Source organism: Ambystoma mexicanum, chromosome 12, assembly GCF_040938575.1.
Source record: "Ambystoma mexicanum isolate Mex_15411 chromosome 12, UKY_AmexF1_1, whole genome shotgun sequence".
Taxonomy (NCBI): domain Eukaryota; kingdom Metazoa; phylum Chordata; class Amphibia; order Caudata; family Ambystomatidae; genus Ambystoma; species Ambystoma mexicanum.
The window spans coordinates 167,817,891-167,840,915 of NC_090936.1; positions in this window are offsets into that span (position 1 = coordinate 167,817,891).

Consider the following 23,025-nt stretch of genomic DNA (forward strand, 5'->3'; position numbering starts at 1 on the left):
GTTTAAATATGGTTTGGTTAAGACATTTGTCCATGATATAAGAAATGAAAGCAACTACTGAGTTAATTCATTTTAGGAAGTATAAGCACCGGTTCTCAGTGTGCTGTACTTGGCAGAGAGCTGAACAAAGTAGAAACAAGTCAGGGAAGCTCAAAATGAAATGCACTGACACAAACGAAAAAAAAAGAAACTCCAACATTGTGTAATCAGAAAGGGTTGGTTTACACTTGTCAATGAACGAGGCGTCTTGGCATTTCCATGGAGACACGTCAATAGATTGCGCACTGAGGACGTTGACATGAGACATGCTTTGCTGTGAAATAGGGCGAGAGCCTCTGGTGATGTCAGCATTAGGGGCAGGTGATCTGAATTAGTGCTGCAACAGCACTTGAACTTAGAACGAGAGATCAACAGATAAGATTAGTACAAGATGGCAGTACTGGTCCCGTCGTTTTCGCATGTGTTAAAGTGAGAATACCTCCGGTAAATTGTATTGGAATTATTTTGAGAACGATCGATGTATGCTCTAAAATACATGCCCGATTGGGCCAATAACATTTCTGATCAAACTACCTCTTTAAAATTTGGTCAGATATTGCTACCGACCATTTGGCACTTAAACTTTCCTCGTTTCTAGCGGATCGTCAGTTGATTCAACATATTCAGAGCACCACTCATATTAAAGGCCATATTTTGGATTTAATATTTGGTGCTGCTGATAGTGCTAAATTGCATAACATTTTTCCTTTGGTCTGGTCAGGCCATTTACTAATACCTTTCACTATACCTGACCCACAGTTGCCCAACGCTGCTGCTTTAGCAGCTTACCCTCGTCGGAACTGGAGACAAGCTAATTTGACTACTTTACCTTCACATTTTCTACAATGCTATAATCACACCCTGTCTTGGCCTGGCTTCTGTGACACTTTAAGGGTACTTCGAGATGCTTTTATTGAAGTTGCAGATGAGGTCGCACCATTAAAGTTAGTTTGGAGACCTCACAAGCACTCTGCACCTTGGTACACCCCTTACCAGTAGACAAAGTCCCTTTATAAACCAATCGTCTCAAATATCATCAGGTCATTAAAGAGGCAAAATAAGGTTATTACACTAATTGCATCTGATTGGGCCTAAACAAGCCTAAATAACTGTTTGCAGGGGTAAGGGAGTTGTGTTCTCTCGATATAGCATCCACTTCTGCCTCCCCCCCGCCCCACAGGATCTTTGTGATTCCCCATCTCATTGTTTTACACAGCAGATCTCTAACATCGGGGTGAACATTCCAACCTTTGCAACTGAGGTGGTTTTTCCCCTCTTACGTTGAAGCCTATCATCTGCGGCATGTGTAGAACGGTTCTCCACCTTCACGGAAATTACAGAGGAGCACCTCTTGAGAACTATTTCATGACTTAAGTCCTACTCCCCCCAATATCCTATTCCTCCTCAAGTCCTAAAGGAGATTAGCACTAAGCTTGCTCCTACTATTATCTCTGTGGTTAATTTATCTTTGAGTCATGGCATTGTGCCGGTAGCTCTTAAACATGCTCTGGTCACACCTCTTCTCAAAAAGTCTAACCTGGATCCTACACTGCCTGCACACGTGTGCCCTATCTCACTTCTAATGTTTTTGATGAGAGTGCTTGAGGCTATAATCACCCCTCAGCTCAGGAATTATCTTGTGTATGCTTGCGTGCTGGATCCTTTTCAATCTGGTTTTCCGCCCTCGATGGGCACTAAGTCAGTGCTGGTCTCAGTCATGGACGACCTTACCCTTGTTAGAGATCAGGGCGGTGAAGGCTTCCTGATATTACTCAATCTGTTGGCCGCATTTGATACTATTGACCATCCTACTTTGTGTGAGTGGCTACAGGACAGCATTTTGTTGGTTTGAATCCTTTTTGTCAGACCGTACTCAAACTCTCGCACTTTTTCCTTTTCAGTCTGCAGAATCGTATTTCAGCTGTGGAGTTCCCCAGAGCTCGGCGATATCTCTTCTTCTCCTTAATATCTATGTTCAGCCCCTGGCTAGCCTGATTCATTTGCATGGTTGCCAATTCTATTCATATGCCGATGATGCACAACTAATCCTCCGAGTGGATCGTCTGAAGGGCTGCTTGGCCTCTAAAGGGGACTGGATGAATACAAATTGGTTCAAGTTAAATGGTGATAAGACCAAAGTCTTGGTCATCCATCCGCCGGCTGCAGATACCTTCCCTACTCCGGAAGACCTTATAAAAAATCTGGTAGTTAATGTCACAGCTTCTCTGTCCCCTGATTTGCAAGTGAGCACTAGGTGCAGTGTTGGCTTTTACAGGCTACATTATTTTAAAAAGGTGGTACCTTTTTTGCCACACTCACTGAGGGGGCTGGTAGTGGCCTCTGCAGTTTGAGGCATTTTTGATATTGTAGCACTACTCTGGCCCAGTCCAAATAACATTTTAAGAGACTCCAAATCCTCAGAAATTCAGCAGCTTCTTTAGTTGTTGGCCTGGCCTGATATGCACATATTTCTCCTATCTTAAGTAAGCTTCACTGGCTCCCATTGGGAAGCAGAATTCAATTTAAAGTTCTATGTCTGACTCACAGGGCCCTGCATAAACAAGGAGCTCTTTAACTTCAGGGGAAGGTTATTCCCTACTCAACGGCCAGATCAGCAAATACAGGCCTTCTTGTCATGCCTAGGTTCAAAAAGAAATCAGTGGGTGGCACTGCATTCTCTATTGCAGCACAAGCTCTTTGGAATACTCTTCCGATCGCACTCAGGATTATAGAGGAATATTCCCAATTCCGGAAATCCTTGAAGACCTTCCTTTTTCCCTTGTAAATTTCTTCCACTTCCTCCCTATCCCTGCGGATTGCAGCCTTTTACACAGCGCCAGGATATCTTCAGGTCATAGTGCACTTTACAAGTGTTACTAACATAACATAACATACACTTGTTCGTATTCCAAGGTTCTAGATTATAAGCTTTGTAGGCATGAAAATGAAGGCGTGTGATGAGAGTGTGAGCCAGCGTGATCACACTCTGTGTGCATTGCGCAGTTCAGTGAAACTACAATTCCCAATACTGCTTTGGGCATTTAAGCCTGTCAGCGGCGCATCAGCACCGGCGCGTTGGCTATGCCAATCTTTACTGCCTTAAAAGCAGCAATTTTGATGTGCAGCAGACTTTTATATGCGTGAAAATCAAAGTGGGTGATTGTTGGAGACTTGTGAACATGTGTAAACATTTCTAAATTCGATTTTACGAATATCTGTTTTGTCAGCTGTTCCTCTTGTAAAATTGTGATTATAGCGGAAACAAGTAGAAGCAAGCACCCATAACACTTATTTCTTAATTTACCTTGTTTTGAGGGTTTGAGCCAGTGCTATCACACTCTTTGTGCATCGCATAGTTCGGTGGAACAACAGTTCCCAATACTCCTTTGGGCATTTATCCCAGTGGTGGTGTGTCTGTGCCGGCGCATTGGCTAGGCCGGTTTTCACCAGGTTCACAGAAGGGCACAGAGCTGTCATAACGGAAGGAAAGGAAATTAAACGTGCCTGTTTCAGTCTTCCAGGCACCTCTAGGTTATGCCTCTGCTACAGTGCCTGTGACCCTACCACCATGAACCCTATTGTGCTAAAAACAAAACAAGCTTCGATCCTCAAAAAATATTTGGAAATGGGTCTGCGGCCCGACTCAGACACTAGCTCCGAACCAGTTACCATAGCCCTTAATACCAGCTGATGGTAGTATAGTGACTACCAACTGGAACACGGTACGCCCAGCTAAGTCTGCCAGCAGTGTCCTCAATGATGTTGCAAATATCAGTGTCCCTAATGTTGAATACAATATTCCGCCGAACCCTGGAACTATCTGTCACTCCAGCTGCTCTCAGACTCTGGCTGCTCCGGGCAGCACACTTGCAGAAGACCCTGATGTTCTGCATAATTTTGTTTCTAATAATATAATTGAGCCCCCCATGGTTGATGCTAAACCTAAAACTGCACTTAAAGCCCAATTCAAAATGCTTAGATGCATGCTGCTAAATAGGCACTCACTAGTCAAACACTCAACAGAAGTGCTGGATCTCCCTTCCTACAGCCATCAGGGATGAACCTTCTTTCTGGACCTTTATATCGAAACTGAAAACTTGGCTCTTTGCCCAGCAACATTAATCTTAATTCTTGTTGCATCCACCACGTATATCCACCTACTGTTCCTAGGCTGTGCTGTTCTTTCTATGTTTATTTATTTGCCATGTGTTAGGCTAGTGGTTGTGGTCCTAATTCTGGCTCCGGCCCGAATACTGTGGTCGCAACCTTTGTTGGGTCGTTGTCCAGCTTGCAACCATTGTTGCCCCATTGTATCTTGGGTCTTAGGCCATCTGTGAATTACTCCTCAGCTGCCATAGCCTACTGTATTTATTCTTGATGTTTGCATGTTGACCAATTATATAACCCATGTCATCAAGCCTCTTGTTAACGGTCTCTTTGTATATTAACTTGTAACATTTACCTATGCTCAAGCGCCCAGATACCTATGGGTTTGGTGCGCTCTACAAATAATAAACTAAACTAAACTAAGTAGCAGACTACATTTTTGACCAAAATATTGACATCTGTGCCATTGCAGAAACATGCCTGCACGCAGCCGCTGGTCCTGTACTGGCTCTAGCCCTCCCAGCTGGGTTTAACATCCTTAGAGCTGACCAGTCCATTAGAAAAGATGGGAGAGTGGCCTCAATCCATCATGCCTCCCTCAATATTCATCAAATAAAGGATGCTAAAATACCTGACTGTGAAGCATTACAGGTTAAACTTGCCATGGATGCAGAGGGTGTAGTGTACGCCAACTTCGTTGATGACACTAGATGCCTCATTCCACTTTCAGGCAACCACAGCATTGGACCATCACTGTCAATACCATCTATAATCTCATTCATATCTGGATGTTAGATCACAGGTTGGCACTGAACAATGCCAAGACCAAGCTCATGATCCCTGAAACTGCACCCAAGCTTTGCAAGCTTGATGTTGCCTACCAGTTCTTTCAAACTGCAGAGTGCACTATAGCTACAATGCCCAGGGTCAACACCCTTGGAGTAGTTCTTGACCAAGAGCTCAATAAAAAGGCTCATATCAACACTTCCTAGTACATCAAATTATGCACACAATTAAGACGATTCCTTGATTCCACCAATTGCACCAGTTTGCTACATTAATTTGCAGGCCTCCATGTGTATTAAACCATGACATTTTGGAAATTAAGGTATGTGCACTTTCATTTTTATTGAATTTTACCGATGGGCCATGGTATATGTTCCCTCGTTTTTTTTTCACACACCTTTACCCTCCTCGCCCATTCTTAATTTCTAGATTTATATCTATGCAGAGTTTTGACGTCTTCTGGAACAATGAAGAGTTGGTAATTCCTCAAGCATTTTCTGAATCAGCTGTGGGTAGAGCTGCAGCATTTTTTCCTTGAATGAAGTACTCCGCCTTCTTTGTTTGGATAACCACTGATTGGTTGTTTTGGATTCATTCGGATTTGTAGCTATTTGAAGTCAAAATGTACTTGGTCCCACCAGGAACAGTGCTTTAAGTTAGGGTCAATCCGTGTCATGATATTAAAGAGATGTCTCAAATGTATTGGTGTGGAGCATCCTGGGATAAACCCAGAATGATCCCGATTTATTAAAAATGGCATTAGAGGCTGTAGTTTGGTTGCCATCACTCGTACGACTATCGTAGTGTCAACGTTTAACAACGAGTGGGGGCGGTGCGACCACCATCCTCTGGCGATTGACCTGGTTTCAACAGCAGAGAGAAAGCAGCCTCTATCGATGTGGTGGGGAGGGGCACCCTGCCCCAATTGATTCCTCCCATGCGCGAAGAAAATACATATCCAGTGTTTGCTTGTACTGTTTATACAGTTCTGTGCCGAGGGCTTAGGAACCAGGATCTTCATTGTTGGAGATGCTAGCCTCAATTATCTCTTCCACTACCATTGGAGCATCCAATTCTACAGCCGCATCAGGACATAGGATATTGTGGAGGCACTTAGGTTCTCTGCCTTAGTTTTCCCTGGACGAGCAGACTATAGTTTCTTTATAAAATTGAAGAAAAGCCTCATGACTTGCAGCTTTATCAGAATGCCCTGGTCCAGGGTCCTCTCTAGTGGTCAACACAGCTTCAGACAGGCATTTGTTACTGATTAGTCCAGATAATGACTTCCCAGGCCAATCTGCTTCCCTGTAGCACCTCGCCATGGCAGGAACCAAAACGTATTTGGTTTCCCTATTTGTGATGCCCCAAGAATCTATCCAGCTCCTCTTTGATAGCAGCTAGAGGGACCACATTTTCAGTTTGCCCATATTGCTTCTTTAGCGTCTTATGTTTATGCTCTGATATAGTTCCTTCCTTACGTATATTCCTCAACACCCCAAATTCCGTACTCAAGCTATCCTGCTCCTGTAGACCTTAAAGGCCTGCTAGAGCGCACCCAACAAGTTCACCGATCCAGTGTTTGTCTCAAAATAGATATGTGTATGCTCTAGATAATGTAACTCAAATTCTGGGTCAGAGAGCGCAGAGGGCTTAAAACGCCAAGCAGGCCTACCCTGGTTTCCATCAAATAATCTCAGCTGCAGCAGAATTCCGGAATATAACATAATCTGCGATCCCTCGGATGAGCGACCCAGACAGTATCCAGGGAAGCATGCTATGTGATGAGGAATATAATATATACTACCGGTCTGCCGCATGCCATCTCCTCCAGGTATCCACTAAACGCTGGTCAGACAAACCACTGAGGACTTGGACAAACTTAATTAGTTGCCTGTTTCTGGAACTGGAGAGCTCAAGGTGGTTATCCAGGATCATGTTTATATAACAGGGATATCTGTCGTTTTGTCACAATGTGCGAGTATTTGATGAAAGCAGTCCAGATCATCAATATTACGGCCATATATATTGAGTATCAGGAGTTCCAACCCACCCAGTACCCCCACAAAATAATGTATCACACTGCAGGATCAGATGTATCTAAATGGCACATGTGTATATACTCACGTGAAGACGCCTCTTGACTGGGTGGAGTAGTCTGTTTAGTACCTGTATATCCCACATTTCCTGGCAAAGGATTCATGCACAGTTTTATTAGCATGAGTCTCATGTAGAAGCAACACTTGTACTTTATGATGTTCTGTATAGGTCAGCAATTTGTGAGCCTTGATGAGGCTGTGTAGCCCCTGCATGTTCCAGCTCATAACGGGTATTTCAGAGACATCTGTGATTTCTTTGCCTGTGATAAGTGAGAATCCCAAAATTTCTGAACCATGTGCTATTATCCTGATGATCCCACCTGGACCAGGTGTCTGCAGATATGTATTGCCAAGTATGTTTAACAACATAAACCCCTGTCCTGCAATTTCCCCTCCCCACCACCTTCACCGCATCCCAAACACATTTGATGTAAGCCTTGAACATGAAAAAACACAATCCTAAAATGTGCTTATGCAAACTTGCTGGTAGGATAACCATTGCCTAGCACATCTGACCTTAGTGATGATGAAAGGGTAGGAAGGAGCCATACTGTGCCCAAAAAGCCACAGTAACGTGCATTAAAGCGGGTTTATATTTGGGGCAAACCCCAGTAATGTAACTGCACAGCCATGACCCATCTAGGAGACAGATATAGTACTTTTGAAGAAGAATGATTCCTAATTTGGTTTAGTGAAAAAGAAAGTCTTGTCCTTAAATTGAAAAGTCAACTTGACCGGAGACCACATTGCATACATAATGCTCTTTTCCCGCAGCAGTTTTTTGACTCCAAGGAATGTCTCACGTTCATTTTGCACCACGTGGAGGAATCAGGGTATATCAATATTCTGCTGGATTCAAACCACATCTCACCATTTTCCCTAGCTTGTCTCAATAGAGCATCTCTAACCCTATAGTTTAGGAGTTGTGCGATGATGGGGCGCAGCGCCCGGCTTGGGCCTCAGTATCATGGAGCGATTGGTTTGTTCCACCGTGAAGTGAGGAGATAGGATAGGATCGTCTAAAACCTTGTGGCAGTGGTCCTTCTGCCTGCACACTCTCGGGGAGCCCCACCATTTGTATGTTGTTGCACCTTGAGCTGGACTCCAATTCATCACATTTGGATAGTGCTGTCTGCAGTTCTTTGTGCATGGACGCAATTGAAGTGTGCATAGCCTCAAAGTCATCCTCAAGATGCCCAGGGCAACGTTTCATCTCATTTATCCGCTTGCACTCCTTTTCCAGTCTGGTTGTCAGCGTGTTCATGTTGGTGGTAATGCCGTTGAGCTTTGTGTTCATTGCTGTGAAACCCTCCTGCTTACTCTGAAATATCTGCTTGTTATTAAGTGATGCAGGGTCCTTAGGATGAGAGCTAGAGTCATCCTTAGGGGCTTGAGACGATGACGGCGCCTTAGGCATGCTCGGGCGAATGCATTGAGCCTGCCCTGCATCTTGCCACTGCCACTGCTTCAAACAATTTGGAGTTCAGCCAATTCTACTTATACAAGGTGGTGATCAAGAAGGATTATTGCATATAGGCTGACATGCCAGTGCAAGATGGATCATGAGGGCGAGAAAGAGAACGGGCACAGATCTTGACTGGAAGGTGGCCAGAAGTCCGGCACCTACCTGCGTCTGTGTGGAGCTCCACCAGAAGGATATACGATTCTGCAGTTTAGCACCACCAGCACCACACACACCCTCTGCTTGAGACCCAGCTAGGGAACACCATCAGCCAGAGATGTAAGGAGCCAAAGCTGTACACATCAGGTGTCACCACAACATGGAGTTTGGCTCTGTGAGCACAACCCAGGCCTCCGGGAAAGGCGGATCGAGGGCACCATCCATAGGTCCACTGAGGGTGTTTGGATGCTTCAAGCACCCCACAGAAGGAGATTGCAGGTTTGCTACATACCAAGCCGCAGGGAGAGCTCAGCACACGGTGGGAGCAAACGTTGCCCAAGCACCCTGCCACCGTCTCCAGTAGGAGGTGTCATGAAGGCACTATCATCAGAGAGGCATGGGAGAGACAGTAGCAGAGCACCCTGTGGGCCCACAGTGTGTAGTAGCATGACTGCACCAGTAGAGCCAAGCACAGCAAGCCGGGGCCCCCACTCCCAAGACCGCCAAGGCTGCTCCGCCACCCCAGATATCACTAGCGGGAGATTGCAGACTTGATGAGTGACCAAGCCTCACGCAGGCTCCAGTTGTCGACAGAGACTGACGCGGTTCTGGTGCCGAGCTGGCAATCACTGAAGGAAGCACTCCAGGGCTGCCCCTGAACCCACACATTCTCCAAAGTCAGCAGGAGGTGCGATCACCCAGTAGGATTAACCGGTGCCGTTTCTTCACAGGATGCGGCTCCGTGTGAGGCGGAGCTCAGCGATTAAGCGTCCACTATCTTGCACGGTACACAGTAAACATGAGCTGCCCTGCCTCCACAGGGCTTGCTGATGAGGACTTTGGGCAGCAAATGCAGATTCATACAGGGCGATCAGTGGTGATGGAGGATGAAAATGACAACAAACGCGGCATACAGAGTAAGTCCACATTAATATTGCGGACTGGATTCAACAGAGGGAGCTTTCCAGCTGTATTCATCTATTACCTGCCAAGATAGGTTTTTGTGGTTGGTTAAAGTTTTTCTGATTTGATCTTTTATTTTACAAACTATTCGGTGGTGAAACATATTAATTTCCTATTTATTAAGAGGTAATGTGCACAGTTCTGAAGAGTGACCAAGTAGCAGAGAGATGACCCTGGTCTGGCCTAGTAGCAGAGGGATGACCCTGGTCTGGCCTAGCAGCAGAGGGATGACCCTGCTCTGGCCTAGCAGCAGAGGGATGACCCTGGTCTGGCCTAGCAGCAGAGAGATGACCCTGGTCTGGCCTAGCAGCAGAGGGATGACCCTGGTCTGGCCTAGCAGCAGAGGGATGACCCTGGTCTGTCCTAGCAGCAGAGGGATGACCCTGGTCTTGCCTAGCAGCAGAGGGATGACCCTGGTCTGGCCAAGAAACTTTCCTAAAATTGGAATTTTCATTCATGTAGGATAAGAAATGGGGATTTGAAACATACTGTGTGTGTGGTTTGTTTCTGCACAGCGCAGTAAGACTATAATGCACAATGATGGGCTGTGCGTGTGTGTGGGCCGCTTTGTCAAGTCAATACTGCCTTTTTGAAGTTCTGTTTTAACTAAAACTCCAGGAAAGAAAAGCACAAGCGGGGCAGAGGATTAACTGGAGGAGAAATCTGAAACTGCAGAAAGAAGCTCTAATCTGACGCGGGAAAGCAGTTAAAATAGAAACAGTATTGCTTTAATTTTAATGTGGATCAGGCGCCCTGTTAATGCTTGAAATCTGTGATTAGTGCGTGGAGCTAAAAAATCTGAACGATTTGGGAAGAAAGTAGACTGAGTGATAACATCCAAAGTAGTGTGCAGGAGAACTGCTCATTCTGTGTGAGTACTCACACACTGCAGAGATCCCCATAGCGTAACGTTGTCTCGGGAGGATAGCTCCGGGGCAACGTGCTTGCCTTGAAAGCAAGACGACACGAAGCAACACAGGTTCGATCCTAGGGTCTGGGCTTAGAAACCTCTGGGTGTTAAATGCGTTATAAATAACCAATTACAATTACAAAAATTATACAAAGCTCTTGAAAATGTGTATTGCGCCGCTTCTGGCCTGTTGTGAGGGCGAAGAAAGATGCTAAAGTCCTGGCGAGGGGAATCTATCGTGTAAGCATCTGCAATGAAGTTCTAAGGTGGGAAAATGGCTGACAAGGCGCTTGGGTAAATTTGACAATTCAGCGCTACGGCATCTCTTTGGTTTTACACCTGTGCCCAAAACTCGGATGGGTTTTCCCAGACAAGCTATTTGAATAGACCCCATGTTCGACCCAGGTGAAAGGTGACCTTGTGGGAGCCTCGCTGCCCCGCTTGCCCCAGTGCACAGCTTTTTGGTGAGTGGACTTGCCAGGGGGCAAAGCTGTCCTTCAGGAGACAGACACGTCTGAAGCTTGGAGAGTCTGGAGATGGGGCGTCATTTGGCCATTGGAGTATTTGAGTACCAGTCCTAGCTTTTCCCTTGACACGTTGTTTGTTCTTATCTAAATTCCCTTTTGTACCTCCATGTGCCTTTCAGTCCCCTTCTCTGCCAAAGCCAGGAGTGCCTAGAAGCCGAGCAAACATCTGTATGAAGTTCTATGGCTAAATCTTGTTTGACATGTTTCTTTCTATTATTTTGCGCAATACCTCGTTCTATTGGAAGGCTTTTGCCTGTCCTTGGCGGCTTCAAAATTCAAATCGGAAGAGGGATGGATGGTGTTAACTGGGAGTGTGGGGGTGCGTTCAGGGGGTCTCTTTAAATGTTAACCCGTTTCCATAGTTACAGATCCATTGCCCTAAAACTTCAGCTTTGAAACATTGCATACAATGCTTCCTTTCTGAAATACTTTAGATACCCTATAAGTTCACACAATTAGTAACGTACAGATATTGGAGTAAAGTGCTTCACGTAGCACCCCTGCTGCTTCTAAACGCTGTAAAAACCGACTATTCTACATTTTCCCAACCAAACTCGTAAACTGTGACTGGGGCTCCGTTCTGACTGAGTGGGATTGAATCTGGCTATTCGGCGTTGTCTGGAATGGATGGACTATGACCCTGCCTACACTTGGGGTTATGGAATATGACACTTTTTTAACTATGAGTAATGGGCTCCAGTCTTCCTGTCTCATCTGACACTGCTTCGTTACGTGGAATGAGCATCCTTTTTGCACATTGGGCGTGGACGTGGCCCAGCCAATCAGGATGTGGGATTTCTGGGAACTACGCTCTGATAGGCCATACTTCCACAGGCCCTGAGGCCGGATGCCCACAATGTTCTTCGGGCGCTGCGGTACCCGCTCCCCGCCACTGCTGCCCCAAGACCACCGCTCAACGCCCTGGCTCGCTTCGTCCTTTCCGTGGGCTCTGCTATTCACAAGGCCGCATCCCTGACATGGGGGCAGCTTGTGTGGCCTCATGCGCAGTTTCCACCGCCCCCACCCACTCCCTGGCTTCATCGCGGGAGGATAGCTCAGGGGCAACGTGCTCGCCTTGGAAGCAAGCGGAGACGGAGCAACACAGGTTCGGTCCGCGCTTCGAAACCTAGAGTACTAAGCGCGTTATATATAACCGATCATATATAAATATCCTTCTAGTGACCTGACATGCCTTCCTAATTCAGCCCGTGCAAATGATGGCGCACAGCATTTTGGGACACAGTGCAGTCTCTTTTCCCCCTCGCCACCCTGTTAGGGGCAGGAAAGGAACACAAGTGTTCCCGCCCTAGCAAAACCCAGTTGCGCTTTGTGAGCTCGCGCTTAGTGTGCTGTACGTTCAATGTGCTGTGGTCCTAAATTGCAACATCATTGGGTTCTAAACACAGGTTCGGGGTTACTGGTTTAGCTCCCTGTGGCCTGAATAGCGTTGTATGCTCACAACAAGAGCGTGCATATCGGCCACCGGCCAGGTATGCGTCTCCCGCTCCACACCACTGCTGAGCCTTTCCATTCACTGCCAAGTGTCACATGGGTGCGACGTTCATTCGTCGACACTATGGGTTTTTTGCCGAAATTCTTTTTGTGAAAAACACATTCAAAATATAGGGATTATGGGTAAGGGTATACAAAGCGGAGGTTGCAGCCGCGAATAGTGTAACATGAATAGGGGAGGGGAGGGCGGGCTTGAACTAACGTGTGAACATTGTACCAGCGTAACCAGACACTTTTCAAAGCTATGAGCTATTTAACTGGGGAAGTAACTTGTAATGTGCTGGCTCCTAAAACTTTACAGCAGCAATCTCTGAACAGCATGTGCTATCTAACTGGAATTGAGGGTTCGTGGCCTGCAGCTAACATACAGACTTATGAAACTGGGGTCTGACCTCACTGAGATATCTTACTGGCAAATGGGGCGATTACCAGCAGGTTACACATAGATCACAACAGCAGGCACGTTGGCCTTCCTAGCTACCTTACTGATACTGGATTGTGTGATGTGCTTGCTATGCACACATGTCTGCTGCAGACACCCAACCAAGTGAATAGCATTCTGGGATTAGAGCATGTGACCTGCAGGAGGCTACACAAAGGTTTCTGCAGCTGGAGATGTAACCCAATGAGCTATTCTCACTGTCAATGGAACCGTTGACTCGATTGTTGCACACAGATATTGGTGTTCATTAGCGACACAGCTATCTTTATTGGGTAGTAACACATGACTTGCTAGTTAAACACACTCAACTCTGCAGCAGGCACTTAACTCAATGAGCTGTCTTACTTGTATTGTCATCTGGAACCCAAGGGTTACATGCAGTTCTCTGCTGATATGATATGATAGGTTATTTATAATGCGCTTAATACCCAGAGGTTTCTAAGCACGGACCCGGGGATCGCGCCTGCGGTGCTCTGTGTCGTCTTGCTTACAAGGCGAGTACGTTGCCCCTGGGCTATCCTCCCGTCATATGGATGGCTTTGCTCACTGTGAGGCACTACCATCATTGAAGGATGAGAAAGCCCTGGCTTAATTGTCTAATTGCATCTCTGAAAGGGTCATCTGCAGATTAGATTCCCTTTTCATTAGCTCCATGCCAAAAGCACAGTGTGTATCTACGTCCTGCTGCACCAGTCTGCTGATTTGCAGCGCCTGCTCTACCACTGGCACCCAGCAGGTTCAGAGGTCACGGCTGGCCTTTTGGCAGCTGCAGTCACAGCCAGGTTTCTGCAGCGCAGAGGCTGCTTTTAAGATATTTTAACTATGATAATCATAAGTAGCCCAAGCGGGTGGCAAGGCAATATCATAATAGAAGATATGCCTGGGTTAAGGCATGGTGCACAGCACTACTTATTAGGGCCACATCCAAATTATTATCATACATGTATCAGCTCCTGTGAGCCAATCTCAGCTGTGGAAGGTGATGTGTATTCTGGCCAGACAGGCGGAGACTGACAAATGTCAGGACAGGAACCTGAATGGCCAAGTATCTTCTTTATTCTCTTTGTGAGGGCAGGTAACTCCCTCTGCCAGAGACAGCCACACAACAGGCAGCTTTCCTGGCCCCAGACATGAAAGGTGCACATGCATTCAAAGGGAGTAGCTTCACACCAGAGTGCTGCATTTCTAGTGAGAGAATATGGGGGCAGGGTTAGAGTACAGAGAAGGGATTTGTACAATGGACGAAGACTTCAACCATCTTGTTTCTCTCTGCCTCTCCCTCTCCTTCCTGTCCCCTTTACTTCCTCTGGAACAAAGCACTTAGGGTGTGATGCCAGAAGGGAAAGGTCCACTTCTTTCAAGAATAGGTAAGCTAGCTTTAGTACAATAACTTGCAGACTTTTACCTTTACAAGAAGGGGTCATCCCCCCACCACTTCTTTGAATCATCTTGGAATCATCTTTTGACTCCAACCCCTTGAAAAAAATTGTCTCTGGACCCTGATGGGAGAGCTGTCCTTTCCAGAATCCTCCAGTTGTGAGGTGGGGGCAGGTGTTCCAAGCAGAGGCGAGCTCTGTCTCCTAAACATCCCCAGGGTCCATTGGCGGCGAACCTGCTGCTGGAACAAGACCTGCCTCTCTGTCAGCCACAGCAGTGCCCAGGACCTCCCCCATGTTTGGGAGTCCGAGAACAAGGACCCGTCTTATGCCCAAGTCCCTGGAGTGTGACTCACAGCATCCTGAGAAGTGACCTACTGCTGGAGAAAGACCTGCAACTCTGCCAGCCACAGTGAAGGACCACTGCAATTGTATGCCAGTCTCCCCCATGTTTGGGAGTGCCAGTAAAAGGACACTTCTTATGCCCGAGTCCCTGGAGTGTGACTCACAGCAACCTGGGAAGTGACCTACTGCTGGAGCAAGACATGCCACTCTGCCAGCCACAGTGAAGATCCCTGCAATGGTGTGCCAGTCTCCCCCATGTTTGGGAGTGCCAGAAAAAGGACCCTTCTTATGCCCGAGTCCCTGGAGTGTGACTCACAGCAACCTGAGAAGTGACCTACTGCTGGAGCAAGACCTGCCACTCTGCCAGCCACAGTGAAGGACCACTGCAATTGTGTGCCAGTCTTCCCTGTGTTTGGGAACATGGGAAAACAACATATTTTCCCTGAGCCCCTGGATTGGGACTTACCGCACCATTACAGCCAAGACAGTCAGAATCCTAGTGTTTTGACCATTTCACTGCCTAGAGCCATGTTTCCAGAACCAATCAACATATTTAAATTACCAGGACCCTCTATTACTGCACTTTGCACTCTCCCGGTCTTTGCATAAGCTCCAAGAAGTCTGTTTGGCGCTGCCGAACCACCAAGAATGGCAAACATGTACTATTGACTGCTACTTGCCCCTTGGTCTGTTTGCGGGCCATAGAGATGGGCTAGGTCATTTGAATCCCTTCTTGCAACCTCAAAAACAATCCCTTTTGAGCATTGTGGTCTTTCAATTGCCTTTCCTCCCCTTTCTCATTACCCAGAGTGCTGCATTTATTTTATCTTTGTGTTAACGTTGTTCCTTGTACAAGGGTCGGGTTTTACAGTGTTTTCGAGCTAGTTATTACTGTACATGGTGTGTTTGATTAAAGCATACACGTAAATAGAACATTGATTGGACATTCCTTTCTTTTGGACTTTCATACTCCACTCTTTGGATTGCTACTAAAACACATTCACACCCCTCTGGAGAGTATAGCCTTCCCTTAGCCCACCTTACCACAAAAGGCGAAGGAGATATGTCTCTTAGCTGTGCCTGTTTTACCTTTATGATTGTGTTGCCTCTTGGTTTGTAGAAGTGTGAGCACTGAGTGGGTGTTTTAGCCTATATGTATCCTTGTACTCCTCAGGGTATTATGTCAATTCATCCATTTGCATGCTGCCATTTAAATGCACTCTTTCATCTTGGTGATCCCTGTAGACTGATCCTCCTGGGGTTGACCATATGCACAACCACAGCAGAAAAGCTCTAAAAGCAGGCTGGGCGGCAACGGGGTTTATGCCAATCTCTGCCTGTAGCTTAAGCGTTGGGCAGCAATGACATTGGCAGAGACAGGGGGATTGTGTGGCGGCAGACACCTCCTTTATTTGTGCCCCCACTTGTCCCTTTCCAACTGCCTGGCTGCTGGTTGTTTCTTTAAATACAGGTTGTGCTTGTGGCTCGCATACAAGGATGAAGGGGCAGAGTGTGAGAAACGGTTCATAGTGATAATACTGAATCCAAAAATCTCGAAAACAAAAATCTCGAATACAAAAGGCCGAAAAAAAAAATGTCGAATTTTTTTTTCAATGTGTTTTTTTCCAAAATGGGGGGGTTCCCCCCCAACCGCCCTTTTTTTCATTTTTTTTTATTTTCCCCTTTTTTTTACTTACCTGACCCCAAAAACATATATAAATAAATAAATAAAAAATTCGATATTTTTTTTTTCGAGATTTTTGTTTCGGGCTTTTTGTCATTCGAGATTTTGTTTTCGAGATTTTGACTGACCACCGTGGGAAACATATGGCGAGCTCCTGGACAGTGTGTGTGTGCCTGGCAACTCTGGGCCAAACTCATGCAACTGGGTGCCCTCACGTAGAGATTTCTCATTCCTGAGCCTTCCTGAAACCCAAGACAAGAGGGAAGTGATGGCAAGATCAATTCAAGGAATTAAGATACATTGTTTTTAATTGTTTGTTTGCATATCTGTGTGTTTTCAATGTTATTAAATGTATGGTTTTCTGTAAAACAGTATGTATAAGTGTGCAAAGGCATGCGTAAGCATGGCTGTGCATATGTGTATCTCTGTGTGGGTGGGTGTGTGTTTGTGTGTGTGCATGTGCAGACAGGAGAGTTTGACTGGTTGTGCCTGTGTGTCAGTGAGCAAGAGTGTGTGTGTGTGTGTGTGTACGTGCGTGCGTGCGGGTGTGTGTGTGTGCGCGTTGTCTGAGCGCTCACACACAATGCGCTAAAGAATGGGTTCGAAAAATATATTTTATACACAGGCATCATAAAAGTGTTGTGAATGCTCCTGCACTCCACTGTGTAAATATGAACCAGTAACTTTGCCTCACGAGGGGTAAACGCATGCTTAGGAAATCGCAAACTTGCGAGTTTTCATCAACTCTGGTACTCCGGAGCTCATGGAGTGTCCTGTGAACTTGCACATGTTATCAAGCCTAGCCCTCACAAGCACCTGGAGAATCGTGTTGGGACTCTGAAATAGCCGTTCTGGTGGTATTATTGTAAGTTACGCAGGATCCGAAAAAATGCCATCGGCAGTGGATACACTACATTGCCTTTGGATGAAGGGCAGTGGGTGCATAGAAGGGCCTCTGTGACTGTCCTCTGCCGTACAAAAAGAAGGATAGCCGGCAGAGTCTCAGCATATTGCCCCTGGGCCAGTCATCTACTCTCTCTGGGGGGGCAGCTGAACTCATGAGTCACCTCCCTCACGGCTCCCAGCGCCTGGCCAGGAACCTTGTCAGCGTGTGTATGTTTGTGTGTGTGCAAGAGAGTTTGAATTAGTGTGCATGTCTTTGTGGCTGAGTCTGTGTGTATGTGTGTGTGTGTGTGTCCGTGTGGAGTGAGTGACTGAATCAGTGTTTGTGAGTGCATGTGAGTGTCTGTCTGTGTGTGTGTGTTACTTTGGCAATGGTGGGAAGGACTCACACCAACAGGATGATGAATATCCTTCAACTCAGAGGCATGCCAGCCATATATTGTGGGAGCACTATCCCGAAAGTGTCTTGCAGTGGCAACACTGGAATGTACATGGGCACAGCCAGCATGAGCAAGTTATAAGGGGCCAACCTGGCATGCATTGTGGATAGAGATATCATGAATATGCACTTTGCAGTGAGATGCTGTCACATAATCTCAGTACTATCATGACATTGTTTACAGTGGCAATACCGCCATATATTTGGGCACAGTACGCAATAACAAGTGGTTTCCAGGGCCAAGCTGGAATATATTTAAAATAGAGCATCATGAACTTGTACTTTACACCGTCATGTCATATATTGTGAGCACCATCATTAAAGTGGTTTAGAGTGGAAATAATGGCATATATTTGAGCACAACCAGCATGAACAAGTGTTCCATGTTGAAATATATTGTAGACAGCGGCATCATGTCCAACAACCTAGACTGGGGCCAAGCCTGATATGCATGTAGTCTTCTCCCTTTCTGAAATGGCTTGTTAGGCCGAAGAACGGTGGTCTGGGGATTGGTCCAGAGCAATGGCAGAGCTTAAGGTTTATTCAAAACTGTCCAGCCATCACACCCTTTGTTTTGCATAAACATTACAGCGGCAAACTAAAGCCGGATGCTCCAGCTTCACCATGCCTCTTGCCACCACGTGGAACACCCTTCCAACTGCCTTGAGATCGGAGCCCTCCTATGTGTTCCGCAAGAAACCAAAAACCTTCCTATTTCACTAACAGCACCACTCCTGCCAGATGACTAACATTCTCAGCGGTTTGCATAACCAGCCATCTTCCTGCTAACTGTCGGTAACTTACTAATATGCTGCAAGCGCCTAACCGCCCAAGGGTTATGTGAGCTATACACATGGTCATATAAATAAATAAGTAAATAAATAAATACTATTATATATTTTGTGAACCAAGATGAATGTGATTAGTGGCGACTACATCTTGGACTGGGGTATCATGAGCATGTTCTTCACAGTGGAACGCTGCTATATATTTTGGGCACCATGATGAACATTTATTACAGTGGCAACGCTGGCATATCATTTATACACAGTCATCATAGAAATGGTGTACCTTTCTCCTGCACACTTTTGATGGTAACCTAGAATCCATCTATTGGATTTAGTTCTTGTGACACCTTCAGGACCAATTTTAAATTGTATGTTTTTTTTACCCAGTTCTTTTTTAAAAATCGCGCTGTAGAAAGCACCATTTTAACACACTGTTTTAAAAGTTTATTGGGGAAATATCGGTCCACACACGTCTACATTGCTTTGGGCTCGCTCTCAATGGTCTGCCAGGAAACGATAAATGCCCCTGCAATGAAAAAAAACATCAACCACCACTGAATTTGAATACTCTATAACAGCAGCCCCCCCTCTGGATGCTTGGACGCCCCAGGGCTAAAGCTTGCACCCACCATAGCCCACGGGTAGATTTAAAAGGGCTTTGGTGTGTTCATTTTCTACCACGTTTAGTGCCCCCATTCTGCTGAACCCCCACGGTTTGCTGCTAAAATGGGTGGCTGCAAAGAGGAGTTTGCACTTAAATACCACTTAAATCTCCCCCAAACTCTATATTAAAGCAGTGAACAGCCTCCAAACTCGGTCTCAATAAACCTGCATTCTTTGGTGAAGGGTGGCGTGCATATATAATACCCAGGTAGTTCACCGAGGCTACTGGTGGAGAACCTTCACAGGCTGGGTCTAGGGGAGAGGAAAAGCAAGGAGAAGTATCCACCACTAATACAGGTCTACGTCCAAAGCTTTAGAAGCAGCCCCACAAGAAATAGGGGATTATGAATTTGACACTGAAACATGTGAAATGGGGCAAGAAATGTGTCAAGCAAAGTAGTGCATATTTAGTTAAAAATGCTTTAGTTTAGCTTGCTTAGAAACGTGTGAGAGGTTGTGACACACTGTGCGCACACACAAACACATGCAGACAAACATCACGGATGCTTTTAGATGTGTAGACCAACGCTAATGCTAGTTCAGAGGGACAGGAAAGAACCTTGTGTCCTGTGGTCTGAAGTACACAGGGATCATACGAAATAGAGAAGGCAATGACGTGGAAGCCCAAAATACCGGAATTCGAGACCCCCATTTCACCACATATTATATGTGTGTGGGGGGGGGGGGGCGGGCTAAGTAAATATAAAAGGTGAAGGGGTTTTGGGGGAAGAAGTCCTCCCCCCAGCAAATATATATATATATGGTAATTAGGGTTAAAAAATAGATATTTTTGTCTTCAACATTATTGTTTTGCAGTATGCACATAGACCCATGTAGAAATATTGTTAGATGTAGGGAACACTACATACCTTGAAATTGTCTAGTATGAATTAAGATTTCTGGGTATCCTGCGCAGAAAAGAAAAAAAGAGGTGTCAAATACATTTCTATAGAAGGGTAGATGTGAAATAAACAGAACTAGAGGAGAAGCTTCGAGAAAGTCGATGGCTCCCACTGGTCTGGATACATGCAGCTTTTCCTAAGGGGAGATGGCCTGTATCCTTGCCCCGACCACCCCACCTGGGGCCAGACTAATAGCAGCAGGTGCAGATAAGTCTTTTGCGAGCCCATAGAACAATGAAGAATTGGACTACTTGAGGCCGAGGCCTAGTAGAATTTAATTAGTTGATGCCAGATTCAGCTGCCAGTGCTTTGAAGTCATGTAACCACCTTTAGAGCAAGGAGGCCCTGGATGCAGTGAAAGAAACAACATTCTATCTAGAATGTGAATGCTTTTAAAAGTGAAGTATTTTCTGAACTTGCTTAGCTATTCATTTATATAGCTCTTAGAAGTGTGGAGTAAGGTGCTATATAACCTGAAACATGTATAAATACGTGTTGGCCTGCATTATATATGAGTACCATTAACCACCTTATTTGTAAAGACCTTCCCGGGAGAGGTAGAAAGATTTTGTTTACTGTAAACGAAGGCTAGTGGCTTTTGTTTACAATATGTAAAGCCCTGCGGCTGATGCAGCGAGATCATTATCTACTTATTCGTAGACATTGTAGTTTTTCTGATGTTTTAAAATGGCATCAAGCTTTCTCATAGAAGTCCACTGGATAGGCCTCCATATTAACCCCGGGTTATCAGTAGAACGGAACTGCTGTTGAATGCAGAGGGGCGACATGCTGCCGGAGGCTTGGGTGTTTTGACTGCATCCCCAAAGTGACAGGCTCTGAGGATATGCACTGATTAAGGGGTCCCGCTCCACAAAGAACTGTGTGCTATTGATTACTCAGACCCTTAGGGACTCAAGAGCTTTTCTTCAGTGGTCGAAGTGTACGAAAAGAAGTAGTGGAACTATGTTCCCTACTGGCCTGCACCGCTCCCCACGGACCCCATCTCCACGCCCCCTCCCATGCACAATACAAACGCCAAAAACACATGTGCCTGCTCTTTAAGGAAACGTCCTGTGCAGTGCACTGAAAGTGCAAGTTTCAACTTCTTCCTACACTTTGATTTTAAAACGAAACCGTTCCAGAACGGTTTCTTTTTAAAATAAAAGTATAGGAACAGTAAAACTTAAATAAAAGAAGTAGAGGAGCACCGCTCCCGACCGCTCCCGCCCACTTCGACCAATGCTTTTCTTTCATAATTTGGGGTTTATGTTTTGCTTTAACAAAACTGACTGGAATGCATTTTGATTTATGATTTGGCTAGCTTCCAGCAAGCATGAATTCTGATCTATGATTTTGCATTAGCCTTCTATGCATTGTAAGGGTGCAGAAGGAGGAAACTGGCAGACAGGTGGCATGCTTTGTTGGCATAAACGTTGATTTAGGCAAAAATAAAGAGGAAACTATCCCTCCCTAATTCTAAGAGGGGTGCCTCTACTAAGAGATGAAGGGACCAGTCGGGATGTCCAAGTAAATAAAAAGAGTCCACTGTCATGTCAAAATGTCTACTTCTGTCCCTCCCACTTGTAATTAATATAAAAAGGGCAGTGGATCTTCCTGCTTCAGAAGAATGACTCCCTTCTTCTGGACAATGAGGCTCAGTTCCACTCGTAGGTGGGAACTACGCCTGAGAGAACAACTTCCATCCCAAGGTCTTAGTTCCTTTCCAAAGAACCAACCAAAGGTCTAGCTTTTCTTGCTGTACAGTTCTCAGTTCCAATTCAAAATTTAAAGTTCCAACTCAAACATCATTCCTTATTGTCCATAGTTTGTTTCACTATTGGGTTCCTGGAGAGTACCTCCCTTCTCCAGGTTTTTGGTTCCCACTGACTCCAGTCCTAGGGGAATGACTCCCTTCCCCAGGCCTTCTTCTATTTGGCTTCACGATATATCCCACAGGGGGAAGGACGTCCTTCCCCTGATCTTTCTTGGCTTCATGGGGTAAAACACCAAGAGGTATTGCTTCCTTCTCCTGATGTCTCTTGGCTTCATGATTCACAAAGGCTGGGCGGAATAACTCCCTTCCCCCAAGCCCTTCTCAGACTTTAGTATGCAGTTCACACTACCAGCCGGAATGCCTCCCTTCCCCTGTCTTCTTTGACCGTTTTGCTTTCACAATTCACAGTTCAATATTATCAGGAGGAATGCACCCCTTCCCCTGGCTTGCTTTACACTTCAAAGGTTCACAGTTCTTATGAGCTCTCAATCTTATGGATGCAGGTCCCAGACACGTGTATTTCTCTTATCGATTTGCTGTAGTAATGGTTCACTATCCTGCCAGGTACTGTGACTATGAAGATGACTTGAGTTGCTCTTCATAAACGGGTGCAGTTCCCTGACCTGTGTTCGGACATTTGTCAGTCCTTCTGGAGGGCTACCAACTATTTCAGCAACCCAGATACCTGAAAGGGGCTTGCTGGTGTTCTTTGGTTGGTCCTCTATGTGTTTTCGGGCCTCTCGTGGCCCCTGCTTTCCTGTGTGCTGCAACGCCTAGGCATCGTTTGGATCCCCCACGGGCTGCACATCTCCTATCAACCGCGCTTTCCAGCTCCTTTCGTGCCTGGACGCCCGCTTCTCAACGGCTCTGTTCATCCGCTACACGGCTGACCAGATAGGGACAGCTCCACCTGCAGGGCAGCGTCCCCAGCAACAACTTCCTCTTTTGTCCGCTCTGGTCTCCCTTCCTGATTTCCCTCTTCAGTTTTGAATGGATTCTGCCCAAACAGGTTTCGGTAAACACTATACCGTTCATTCAAGTTCTCATGAGTGCTCTCTATGCTTCTGCACGTCTTCTTCATCCTTGTACTGATCTTTAGGTCTTCCAATGAGTCAATCAGTTTCTCCCGCATCTCAGTAGTTAAGGGA